The following is a 12,869-nucleotide window of genomic DNA, read 5'->3' as shown; positions in this document are numbered from 1 at the left end:
ATTTTCTAATGCTGCAACTTCTCTGTATACTACAGCATCATCCGCGAAAAGCCGCATAGAGCCTCCAGAAATCAGGCGATCGCAGCTAGCCCTAAAAACCTACAGGAAAATTATAGACAACCCGGACCTCCCTGACACCGACAAACAGGCTTAAATCCAGATCACCTTTTTGGAAAATCGCTGAAGAACTACAAGCCTTTGAGCCGAGAACGGCCTGGAACGAAGTATGGTCGGCAAGTGAATTTAAGAACAAAAATTTAGTACACGATCCGAACAAGAAGACTGATGGCTTCAACCTACCAAGAAGAGTGTGGACGGCTCTAAACCGGGTCAGAACGAGTGTTGGGAGATGTAAACACCTGATGAACAAGTGGGGCCTGGCAGACAGCGCTGTATGTGAGTGCGGTGAAATACAGACAATGGACCATCTACTCGTGTGCAAAATGTGTATGGCTATGGTGGTGAACTCATGGACATACATAGACTCAGTGACTCAGCCATAGAGTGGCTCAAAAACATATCTAATATAGTGTAGAATTATATAGTTTTCTTTTTTAGTATATAGTGATAAGAATATTGTAAATTATGCCTCTGTGATGCCGAACGAGTAATAATAATAATAATGATAAGTAGCCGTTCCTGCATCGCTCGGTGCTCCTCGGCTGACGCGTGCAGGCGGTCCTAGGGCCGGCTCAGTACAATTAGGACCACCTACGTAACAGCCGGCATGTCCGCCTTCAGTGCGGATAACAGCAGCGACCCGAGTGGCATGGAAGCAATGAGTCTTAGGTAGTTCGCTGTAGCGAGTGCGCACCACTTCTGCACACGCAAGTCACCTGTTGTTGCTGATGTTGTGGTCTTCAGTCCTCACACTGGTTTGATGCAGCTCTCCATGCTACTCTATCCTGTGCAAGCTTCTTCATCTCCCAGTACCTACTGCAACCTACATCCTTCTGAATCTGCTTAGTGTAGCCATCTCTTGGTCTCCCTCTACGATTTTTACCCTCCACGCTGCCCTCCAGTACCAAATTTGTGATTCCTTGATGCCTCAGAACATGTCCTACCAACCGATTCCTTCTTCTAGTCAAGTTGTGCCACAAACTCCACTTCTCCCCAATCCTATTCAACACCTCCTCATTAGTTACGTGATCTACCCATCTAATCTTCAGCATTCTTCTGTAACACCACATTTCGAAAGCCTCTATTCTCTTCTTGTCCAAACTATTTATCGTCCACGTTTCACTTCCGTACATGGCTACACTCCATACAAATACTTTCAGCAACCACTTCCTGACACTTAAATCTATACTCGATGTCAACAAATTTCTCTTCTTCAAAAACGCTTTACTTGCCATTGCCAGTACATTTTATAGCCTCTCTACTTCGAGAATCATCAGTTATTTTGCTCCCCAAATAGCAAAACTCCTTTACTACTTTAAGTGTCTCATTTCCTAATCTAATTCCCTCAGCACCGCCCGACTTAATTCGACTACATTCCACTATCCTCGTTTCGCTTTTGTTGATGTTCATCTTATATCCTCGTTTCAAGATTGCGTAGTATCGAGGATGGGCTACAACCCTGTCTGACTCCCTTCCCAACCACTGCTTCCCTTTCATGCCCCTCGACTCTTGTAACTGCCATCTGGATTCTGTACAAATTGTAAATAGCCTTTCGCTCCCTGTATTTTACCCCTGCCACCTTTAGAATTTGAAAGAGGGTATTCCAGTCAACATTGGCCATCTGCACGAACAGTTCGACGACGTTTGCAGCAGCACGGACTATCAGCTCGGAGACCGTGGCTGCGGTTACCCTTGACGCTGCATCACAGACAGGAGCGCCTGCGATGGTGTACTCGACGACGAACCTGCGCGCACGAATAGCAAAACGTCGTTTTTTCCGATGAATCCAGGTTCTGTTTACAGCATCGTGATGGTCGCATCCGTATTTGGCGACGTAGCGGTGAACGCACATTGGAAGCGTGTATTCGTCGTTCCATTCTGGCGTATCACCCGGCGTGATGGTATGCGGTGCCATTTGCTACACCTCTCGGTCACCTCTTGTTCGCATTGACGGCGCTTTGAACAGTGGACGTTACATTTCAGATGTGTTACGACCCGTGGCTCTACCCTTCATTCGATCCCTGCGAAACCATACATTTCAGCAGGATAATGGGCGACCGCTTGTTGCAGGCCCTGTACGGGCCTTTCAGTATACAGAAAATGTTCTACTGCTGCCCTGGCCAGCACATTCTCCAGATCTCGCACCAACTGAAAACGTCTGGTCAATGGTGGCCGAGTAACTGGCTCGTCACAATACGCCAGTCACTACTCCTGATGAACTGTGTTATCGTGTTGAAGCTGCATGGGCAGCCGTACCTGTACACGCCATTCGAGCTCTGTTTGACTCAATGCCGAGGCGTATCAAGGCCGTTATTACGGCCAGAGGTGGTTGTTCTGGGTACTCATTTCTCTGGATCTATGCACCCAAATTGCGTGAAAATGTAAACACATGCAGTTCTAGTATGATATATTTGTCGAATGAATACCCGTTTATCATCTGCATTTCTTCTTGGTGTAGCAATTTTAATGGCCAGTAGTTTACTTATAAAAAAATAGGAGACCTTCCTTTTGGGATTATTCTCGTAGATTCCACCTCTCCGAGAAACGCTGCATGGAGACGATCATCGGAATAGCGTTAAGCTCTGTACATGGGCATTAAGACAGAATATTTCACAAGAGAACCTTCCCATCGCACCCCCCTCAGATTTAGTTATAAGTTGGCACAGTGGACAGGCCTTGAAAAACGGAACGCAGATCAATCGAGAAAACAGGAAGAAGTTGTGTGGAACTATGAAAAAGTAAGCAAAATATACAAACTGAGTAGTCCATGCGAAGATAGGCAACATCAAGGATAATCTAAACTCAGGAGCGGCGTGGTCCCGTGGTTAGCGTGCGCAGCTGCAGAACGAGAGGTCCTTGGTTCAAGTCTCCCCTCAAGTGAAAAATTTTTCTTTATTTTCATTAAGTTATGATCTGTCCGTACGTTCATTGATGTCTCTGTTCACTGTAATAAGTTTAGTGTCTGTGTTTTGCGACCGCACCGCAAAACCGTGCGATTAGTAGACGAAAGGACGTGCCTTTCGAATGGGAACCGAAAACATTTGATCGGAAGGTCATAGGTCAACCGATTTCTCCACAGGAAAACGCGTCTGATATATTCTATACGACACTGGTGAGGGCATGTGCGTCAGATGACAGGAATATGTTGTCGACCCACCTAACTTGTACACTTGGCGAATAGGTAAAAAGATTCTTCTACATTGTCCGATTTAGGTTTTCTTGCGGATTTGAGAATTACTCCCCCAAAAAAGGGATGAAAACATAAGAGTTTGTCACATAAACTGCAACAAATGAATCCAACAGTTTCATAGTCGCACACGTTTTTAACGTTTTCAAATTTTTCCGTGTGTATACCGTCAAATACTGCATATGCCCAAGCAAATCTGAACATGTCCTGGAATTTTAGAGAGCGAAGTTGATTATGTGTGAGTGCCTGAACTTTGATAATTGTCTGAAAATAAAAAAATAAAATTTTACGCTCTTAGGACCTCTCGTTCCGCAGCTGCTCACGCTAATCACGGGACCATGGCGCCACTGAGCTCACACTATCCTTGATGTTGCCTATCTTCGCATGGACTACTCAGTTTGTATATTTTGCTTATTTTTTTCATAGTTCCACACAACTTCTTCCTGTTTTCTCGATTGATCTGTGTTCAGTTTTTCAAGGCCTATCCACTGTGCCAACTTACAACGAAATCTGAGGGGGGTGCGATGGCGAGGTTCCCTTGTCAGATCTACCAAGCATCTTGTTTAGTGATGAACCCACATTCACCGATCATGGGCACGCAGACCGCCGAAAGAGGTACTGTTGGTATGTCAGCCATCCCCATTCTGTTCGTCACGTGGAACGTCAGCGTCTTTGCAGTGCAAACGTGTGATGTGGGACAGTGGACCATCAGTTCAAAGGTCCGCGTCCCATAGATGGAACACCGATTGCGCACAAGTACCGCAGCCTCATAACAGACCATCTGTCCGCCCCCGGTAGCTGAGTGGTCAGCGCGACAGAATGTCAAACCTAAGGGCCCGGGTTCGATTCCCGGCTGGATCGGAGATTATCTCCGCTCAGGGACTGGGTGCTGCGTTGTCATAATGAACATCATTTCATTGCCATCGGCGCGCAAGTCGCCGAAGTGCGTCAAATCGAAAGACTACTCTGTAGGAATCAGCATGGGTTTGGAAAAATACGATCGTGTGAAACCCAGCTCGCGCTATTCGTCCACGAGACTCAGAGGGCCATAGACACGGGTTCCCAGGTGGATGCCGTGTTTCTTGACTTCCGCAAGGCGTTCGATACAGTTCCCCACAGTCGTTTAATGAACAGAGTAAGAGCATATGGACTATCAGACCAATTGTGTGATTGGATTGAAGAGTTCCTAGATAACAGAACGCAGCATGTCATTCTCAATGGAGAGAAGTCTTCCGAAGTAAGAGTGATTTCAGGTGTGCCGCAGGGGAGTGTCATAGGACCGTTGCTATTCACAGTATACGGAAATGAAAAAATGGCTCTGAGCACTATGGGACTTAACTGCTGAGGTCATCAGTCCCCTAGAACCTAGAACTACTTAAACCGAACTAACCTAAGGACATCACATACATCTATGCCCGAGGCAGGATTCGAACCTGCAACCGTAGCGGACGCGCGGTTCCAGACTGTAAATAAATGACCTTGTGGATAACATCGGAAGTTCACTGAGGCTTTTTGCGGATGATGCTGTGGTATATCGAGAGGTTGTAACAATGGAAAATTGTAACGAAATGTAGGAGGATCTACAATGAATTGACGCATGATGCATGCAATGGCAATTGAATCTCAATGTAGACAAGTGTAATGTGCTGCGAATACACAGAAAGAAAGATCCTTCATCATTTAGCTACAATGCAGCAGGCCAGCAACTGGAAGCAGTTAATTCCATAAATTATCTGGGAGTAGGCATTAGGAGTGATTTAAAATGGAATGATCATATAAAGTTGATCCTCGGTAAAGCAGATGCCAGACTGAGATTCATTGGAAGAATCCTAAGGAAATGCAATCCGAAAACAAAGGAAGTAGGTTACAGTACGCTTGTTCGCCCACTGCTTGAAAACTGCTCAGCAGTGTGGGATCCGTACCAGATAGGGTTGATAGAAGAGATAGAGAAGATCCAACGGAGAGCAGCGCGCTTCCTTACAGGATCATTTAGTAATCGCGAAAGCGTTACGGAGATAACAGATAAACTCCAGTGGAAGACTCTGCAAAAGAGACGCTCAGTAGCTCGCTACGGGCTTTTGTTGAAGTTTCGACAATATACCTTCACCGAAGAGTCAAGCAGTATATTGCTCCCTCCTACGTATATCTTGCGAAGATACCAAGAGGATAAAATCAGAGAGATTAGAGCCCACCAGAGGCAAACCGACAATCCTTCTTTCCACGAACAATACGAGACTGGAATAGAAGGGAGAACCGATAGAGGTACTCAAGGTACCCTCCGCCACACACCGTCAGGTGGCTTGCGGAGTATGGATGTAGATGTAGACTTGCACCCGGCGAACGGCCTACCCGACGAGGTGTATTGTGCTGCCACCTACTGCCAGGTACTCCATAGCAGCGACCTCAGTAGTCATTAGACATCGTGAGAGAGCAGAATTGGGCGCTCCGCAGAACTCACTGACTTCGAACGTGGTCAGGTGATTGGGTGTCGCTTGGTTCATACGCCTGTACGCGAGATTTCCACACTCATAAACATCCCTAGGTCCACTGTTTCCGATGTGATAGTGAAGTGGAAACGTGAAGGGACACCTACAGCACTAAAGCGTACAGGCCGACCTCGTCTGCTGACTGACAGAGATAAAAATGGTTCAAATGGATCGGAGCACTATGGGACTTAACACCTGAGGTCATCAGTCCCTAGCTACGGACACATTGGGGGAAGTGGCAACAAAACGACTATTCAAGTTGGTGTGTAGAATATATGAGTCTGGCGACATACCATCTGACTTTCGGAAAAGCATCATCCACACAATTCCGAAGACGGCAAGAGCTGACAAGAGCGAGAATTATCGCACAATCAGCTTAACAGCTCATGCAACGATGCTGCTTACAAGAATAATATACAGAAGAATGGAAAAGAAAATTGAGAATGCGCTAGGTGACGATCAGTTTGGCTTTAGGAAAAGTAAAGGGACGAGAGAGGCAATTCTGACGTTACGGCTAATAATGGAAGCAAGGCTAAAGAAAAATCAAGACACTTTCATAGGATTTGTCGACCTGGAAAAAGCGTTCGACAATATAGCAAGCTGTTCGAGAGTCTGAAAAAAGTAGGGGTAAGCTATAGGGAGAGACGGGTCATATACAATATGTACAACAACCAAGAGGGAATAATAAGAGTGGACGATCAAGAACGAAGTGCTCGTATTAAGAAGGGTGTAAGACAAGGCTGTAGCCTTTCGCCCCTACTCTTCAATCTGTACATCGAGGAAGCAATGATGGAAATAAAAGAAAGGTTCAGGAGTGGAATTAAAATACGAGGTGTAAGGATATCAATGATACGATTCGCTGATGACATTGCTGTCCTGAGTGAAAGTGAAGAAGAATTAAATGATCTGCTGAACGGAATGAACAGTCTAATGAGTACACAGTACGGTTTGAGAGTAAATCGGAGAAAGACGAAGGTAATGAGAAGTAGTAGAAATGAGAACAGCGAGAAACTTAACATCAGGATTGATGGTCACGAAGTCAGTGAAGTTAAGGAATTCTGCTACCTAGGCAGTAAAATAACCAATGACGGACGGAGCAAGGAGGACATCAAAAGCAGACTCGCTATGGCAAAAAAGGCATTTCTGGCCAAGAGAAGTCTACTAATATCAAATACCGGCCTTAATTTGAGGAAGAAATGTCTGAGGATGTACGTCTGGAGTACAGCATTGTATGGTAGTGAAACATGGACTGTGGGAAAACCGGAACAGAAGAGAATCGAAGCATTTGAGATGTGGTGCTATAGACGAACGTTGAAAATTAGGTGGACTGATAAGGAATGAGGAGGTTCCACGCAGAATCGGAGAGGAAAGGAATATACACTGATAAGGAGAAGGGACAGGATGATAGGGGTGCGGACAGAAGCTTCTAGAAACGCTCGGCCACAGAGGCCGATTCAGCCTGGCATCCGGATTCTTTTGATCACATAGTGAACTTGCTCGGACGTCTCCGCTGAAATGCTAGCACATGTGGAGCAGTCGTTCCATATCTGACTGGATGCGTCTATTGACGCTGCCGGTTGTCATTATGAACACAACCTGTGATGGTCAGTTGTCTCGCAACTGGTCAGAATCCATAGAGCTAGTGTATGCACTTGCATTGTTCTTTAGTGTGTGCTAGCGTAACTACTGTGTGCCGCTGTGGGAACTTTTCAAAATACGATACATCGTAAACGACGCAGTACTAGCTAGAAACCGAGCGAGGTGGCGCAGTGGTTAAACACCGGACTCGCATTCGGGAGGACGACGGTTCAATCCCGCGTCCGGCCATCCTGATTTAGGTTTTCCGTGATTTCCCTAAATCACTCCAGGCAAATGCCGGGATGGTTCCTCTGAAAGGGCACGGCCGACTTCCTCCCCCGTCCTTCCCTAATCCGATGAGACCGATGACCTCGCTGTCTGGTCTCCTTCCCCGAAACCAACCAACCAACTAGCTAGAAATCGTGCAACAAACATCACCGACATTCCAACTTACCCTACTTCTAGTTTGTTAATGTCAATAAGCGTTGTTCCATTAAAAAAAGTGCATTTTCGCACGAAAATACACTCTCTAAGTATTATTACAATCTATTTATTAGCTAACAATACCAGCCCCTGACTGCCAACTCATTCTGTGAAAACCGCACATCAATAGCACTTTCCATTTCCGCAACATTTGCGGTGCATGTTTCAGATGATTCGCCCTGCATATACAGGGTGGTCCATTGATAGTGACCGGACCAAATATCTCACGAAATAAGCTTCAAACCAAAAAACTACAAAGAACGCAACTCGTTTAGCTTGAAGGGGGAAACCAGATGGCGCTATGGTTGGCCCGCTAGATGGCGCTGCCATAGGTCAAGCGGATATCAACTGCGTTTTTTTAAACAGGAACCCCCGTCTTTTATTACATATTCGTGTTTTACGTAACGAAATATGAATGTTTTAGTTGGACCACTTTTTTCGCTTTGTGATAGATGGCGCTGTAATAGTCACAAACGTATAAGTACGTAGTATCACGTAACATTCCGCCAGTGCGGACGGTATTTGCTTAGAGATACATTACCCGTGTTAAAATGGACCGTTTACCATCTGCGGGAAAGGTCGATATCGTGTTGATGTGTGGCTATTGTGATCTAAATGCCCAACGGGCGTGTGCTGTGTATGCTGCTCGGTATCCTGGACGACATCACCCAAGTGTCTGGACCGTTCGCCACATAGCTACGTTATTTAAGGAAACAGGAACTGTTCAGCCACATGTGAAACGTCAACAACGACCTGCAATAAATGATGATGCCCAAGTAGGTGTTTTAGCTGCTGTCGCGGCTAATCCGCACATCAGTAGCAGGCAAATTGCGCGAGAATCAGGAATCTCATAAATGTCGGTGTTGAGAATGCTACATCGACATCGATTACACCCGTACCATATCTCTATGCACCAAGAATTGCATGGCGACGACTTTGAACGTCGTGTACAGTTCTGCCGCTGGGCACAAGAGAAGTTACGGGACGATGACAGATTTTTTGCACGCGTTCTATTTAGCGACGAAGCGTCATTCACCAACAGCGGTAACGTAAACCGGCATAACATGCACTTTTTGGCAACGGAAAATCCACGATGGCTGCGACAAGTGGAACTTCAACGACCTTGGCGCGGCATTATGGGAGGAAGGAAGTTATGTTTGTGACAATTACAGCGCCATCTATCACAAAGCAAAAAAAGTGGTCCAACTAAAACATTCATATTTCTTTTCATACTACACGAATACGTTTTTAAAAAATGGGGTTCCTATTAAAAAAAGCTCAGTTGATATCCGTTTGACCTATGGCAGCGCCATCTAGTCGGCCAACCATAGCGCCATCTCGTTTCCCCCTTCAAGCTAGATGAGTTTCGTTCTTTGGAGTTCTTTCGTTTGACGCTTATTTCGTGAGATATTTGGTCCGATCACGATCAATGGACCACCCTGTATATTTTGATCACATTACAAAACAGCCTCGAAAGAAAATGTAAGGTTACAGTTTTGTGCGTGTTCACAATCAGTTATCGACAAACGCAACGACGAAAGCCCATTTATAAACACGCCGGCCGATAAGATCCTGAACCGTTATCTGCCGTCTCCAACCTTGTCGCGTTGTTTGCCATCATCATTAGCCACGATGATAACCGGACAAATTATTACCGCGTGGCACTTGGGGAAGAACTTGGCTGGCGTGACTGACTGCCAGTTGAAACTAACAGATACGACCAGGTTTCGCACACGGTGCTTAAGACACGAAGACACAGTTCTGCTCCGGTACGGAGACAGCACAGCAAAGCACTTCGAAGAGCAGTTGAACGGAATGGACAGTGTCTTGAAAGGAGGATATAAGATGAACATCAACAAAATAAAAACGAGGATAATGGAATGTAGTCGAATTAAGTCTGGTGATGCTAAGGGAATTGCTACTTGGGGAGCAAAATAACTAATGATGGTCAAAGTAGAGAGGATATAAAATGTAGAATGGCAATGGCAAGGAAAGTGTTTCTGAAGAAGAGAAATTTGTTAACATCGAGTATAGATTTAGGTGTCAGGAAGTCGTTTCTGAAAGTATTTGTATGGAGTGTAGCCACATATGGAAGTGAAACGTGGACGATAAATAGTTTGGACAAGAACAGAATAGAAGCTTTCGAAGTGTGGTGCTACAGAAGAATACTGAAGATTAGATGGGCAGATCACATAACTAATGAGGTGGTATTGAATAGAATTGGGGAAAAGAGGAATTTGTGGCACAACTTGACAAGAAGAAGGGACCGGTTGGTAGGACATGTTCTGAGGCATCAAGGGATCACAAAGTTAGCATTGGAGGGCAGCGTGGATGGTAAAAATCGTAGAGGGAGACCAAGAGATGAATACACTAAGCAGATTCAGAAGGATGTAGGTTGCAGTAAGTACTGGGAGATGAAGAAGCTTGCACAGGATAGAGTAGCATGGAGAGCTGCCTCAAACCAGTCTCAGGACTGAAGACCACAACAACAACAACACGGACAACACACTCAGCACGGTGTGCGAGGGAAATGACAAGGCAACTGGAAACGAACTCCAAAATTGATGAAAGGGTGACCGTGCGACTCTTGTGGGCAAAACGTTCAAACTGACCACAGATTCACTGTGAAATTCTGGCGGTAACCGAACTAGGGTTTTGATAAAAATATCGATATTATGTCCGAAACGCATCGGTGTATTAGGCGATATCGAGTGCTGATAAATTTATTTTGCGAGGGTCTTTCAATAACTAAAGAGACAAATTGGTCTGGAAAACAAGCGTTTATTTTTACAAAACAATACTTTTCTACTTTTCAACACAGTCCCCTTTAACATTTATGCAGTTGTTCCAACGGGCTACAAGGAACTCTTTATCTTGCTGTTTGAACCAACTCCCCACAAACTTTATCACGTCCTTGTTGTTCTGCAACCTCTTCCCACGTAATGCCTCCTTTAGTGCACAAAACAAATGGAAATCAGTAGGTGCTAAATCAGGACTGTAAGAGGGATGAGGCAGTGCTTCCCAGCCCATTTTGTCGACTGTTTCACTGGTTAGTTGAGCAATATGAGGACGTGCGTTGTCTTGCTGGAGAACCACACCTCTCCTCTGAGATCCACGGCGTCTCTCTCTCATGGCTGGCTTCACCTTGTTTAAAAGCAAAATCGAGTAGTATTTGCTGTTCATTGTACGCTGCTCTTCGAGATAACCACAAAAAAACTGAACCTTCAGCATCCCAAAACATCGTCAACAAGACTTTTCCTGCTGAGACTTGGGTTTTGAATTTTTTCTTGACAGGTGAGTTGGTGTTCCATGCTTTGTCTTCTAGTTTCTAGGTCATCATAGTGAACCCGAGTTTCATCATCAAGTTAAAATTTTGTAGAGGAAGTGCCCACCTTCTCTTCCATAACGTTCCTTTAGCTCTGTGCACACTCTCAACCTTATTTGCTTGTGTAGCTGCCGGCCGGTGTGGCCGTGCGGTTCTAGGCGCTTCAGCCTGGAACCGCGTGACCGCTACGGTCGCAGGTTCGAATCCTGCCTCGGGCATGCATGTGTGTGATGTCTTTATGTTAGTTAGGTTTAAGTAGTTCTAAGTTCTAGGGGACTTATGACCACAGATGTTAAGTCCCATAGTGCTCAGAGCCGAACCTTGTGTAGCTGCGTCAACTCCTTCGGGACCCATCTTGCACATGTTTTGCGGTACTTCCGCTTGTTAGAGATAATGTTATGAACTGTACCAGTACTAACTTGAACCTTATCAACTATCATCTCCACAGTCATCAATTTGAATAGTGTCATCAATTTGACTTTCAAGTGAGGGAGATGAAAATGCAATCGGTCGGCCAGAACGGTGTTCGTCAGACACTGAGTCGCGACCAGTTTTGAACTGCTCTACCCACTTGTAAAAATTTGCGCGATTCGTACAACCTTCACCATAAACTTAAGACATTCTACTGTGTATATTCACTGGTTTCTCGCCTTCAGCAAGTAAAAAACGAATAACAGAACGATGTTCACCTTACGTGGACGTATCAAGCGGACCCGCCATCTTGAAATGTATTTTTCAATTTATAAACAAAAAAATATTGATACATCAGCTGATCAGGGCTCGTCCCAGTGACGCCACTGTAAAGTCATAGACGTACCAAACTTGCCCCCCAACAGTTTTTCCCCCCAGACCAATCTGTCTCTTTAATTATTGAATGACCCTCGTATATCATATTTCTTTCGCAATATTCGGTCAATATTTCTTCTCTTGATATTGTTATACAACATTATTTTACTTTCACTAATAATTTTTTTGAGCTTTCATCACGTCCCATTCTTTCTCTTTGACTGTGTCAAGCAAGTACAGGTTGCACAAAGCAGAAGTCTGATTGCACTTGTGTGTGTGTGTGTGGGGGGGGGGAGGGTGGGGGGGGAGGGAGTGGAGGAGGAGAGTAGGGAGCGAGGAGGGGGGGGGGGTTGTCGTTGGCGGTGTGAATTGAATTGCAAGAGCTCCAATAAGAAGAAATAGCACCCCATTTACTGAAAAATAAAAAAAAAAAATTGTGTGCTGTTTCTTCACATCGTCTTTCTTTAGAAAGGGTTGCTGCGAAAGACGACCATAATGTAAAGGACAAGATTGGTTTTTGCGGTGGGCGGCCACGTGTGAGGGGGAATGCTGACGTAATCGGCGCTCGGCGCTACCAACAGAAACTGCAACGTTTAGCTTCACCACACAGTTTTCTAAAAATGGTTCAAATGGCTCTGAGCACTATGGGACTTAACATCCAAGGTCATCAGTCCCCCAGAACTACTTAAACCTAACAACACCCAGTCATCACGAGGCAGAGAAAATTTTTGACCCCGCCGGGAATCGAGCCCGGGAACCCGGGCGTGGGAAGCGAGAACGCTACCGCACGACCACGAGCTGCGGACACGCAGTTTTCGCGCGCGTAAAATTCCCACGTTAGCTCTATTAAAACGCACATTTCCTCCATCGTCCACGAAAAGGAAAAAGTGCCGCGTCCAATCAA

General features: G+C 45.4%; 1 protein-coding gene across 1 annotated transcript in view; it reads right to left on the bottom strand.

Annotated features, from left to right (window-relative positions):
- The window catches only part of LOC124553621 (growth factor receptor-bound protein 14-like), a 1,033,185-nt gene that overhangs the window by 1,001,798 nt on the left and 18,518 nt on the right, over positions 1 to 12,869 (bottom strand). The gene's annotated exons all lie outside the window — the stretch shown is intronic.

This window comes from Schistocerca americana, chromosome 11 (assembly GCF_021461395.2).
Source record: "Schistocerca americana isolate TAMUIC-IGC-003095 chromosome 11, iqSchAmer2.1, whole genome shotgun sequence".
Classification (NCBI taxonomy): Eukaryota; Metazoa; Arthropoda; class Insecta; order Orthoptera; family Acrididae; genus Schistocerca; species Schistocerca americana.
The sequence above is the reverse complement of the archived record's forward strand: the minus strand, read 5'-3'. Positions and strand labels throughout refer to the sequence as shown.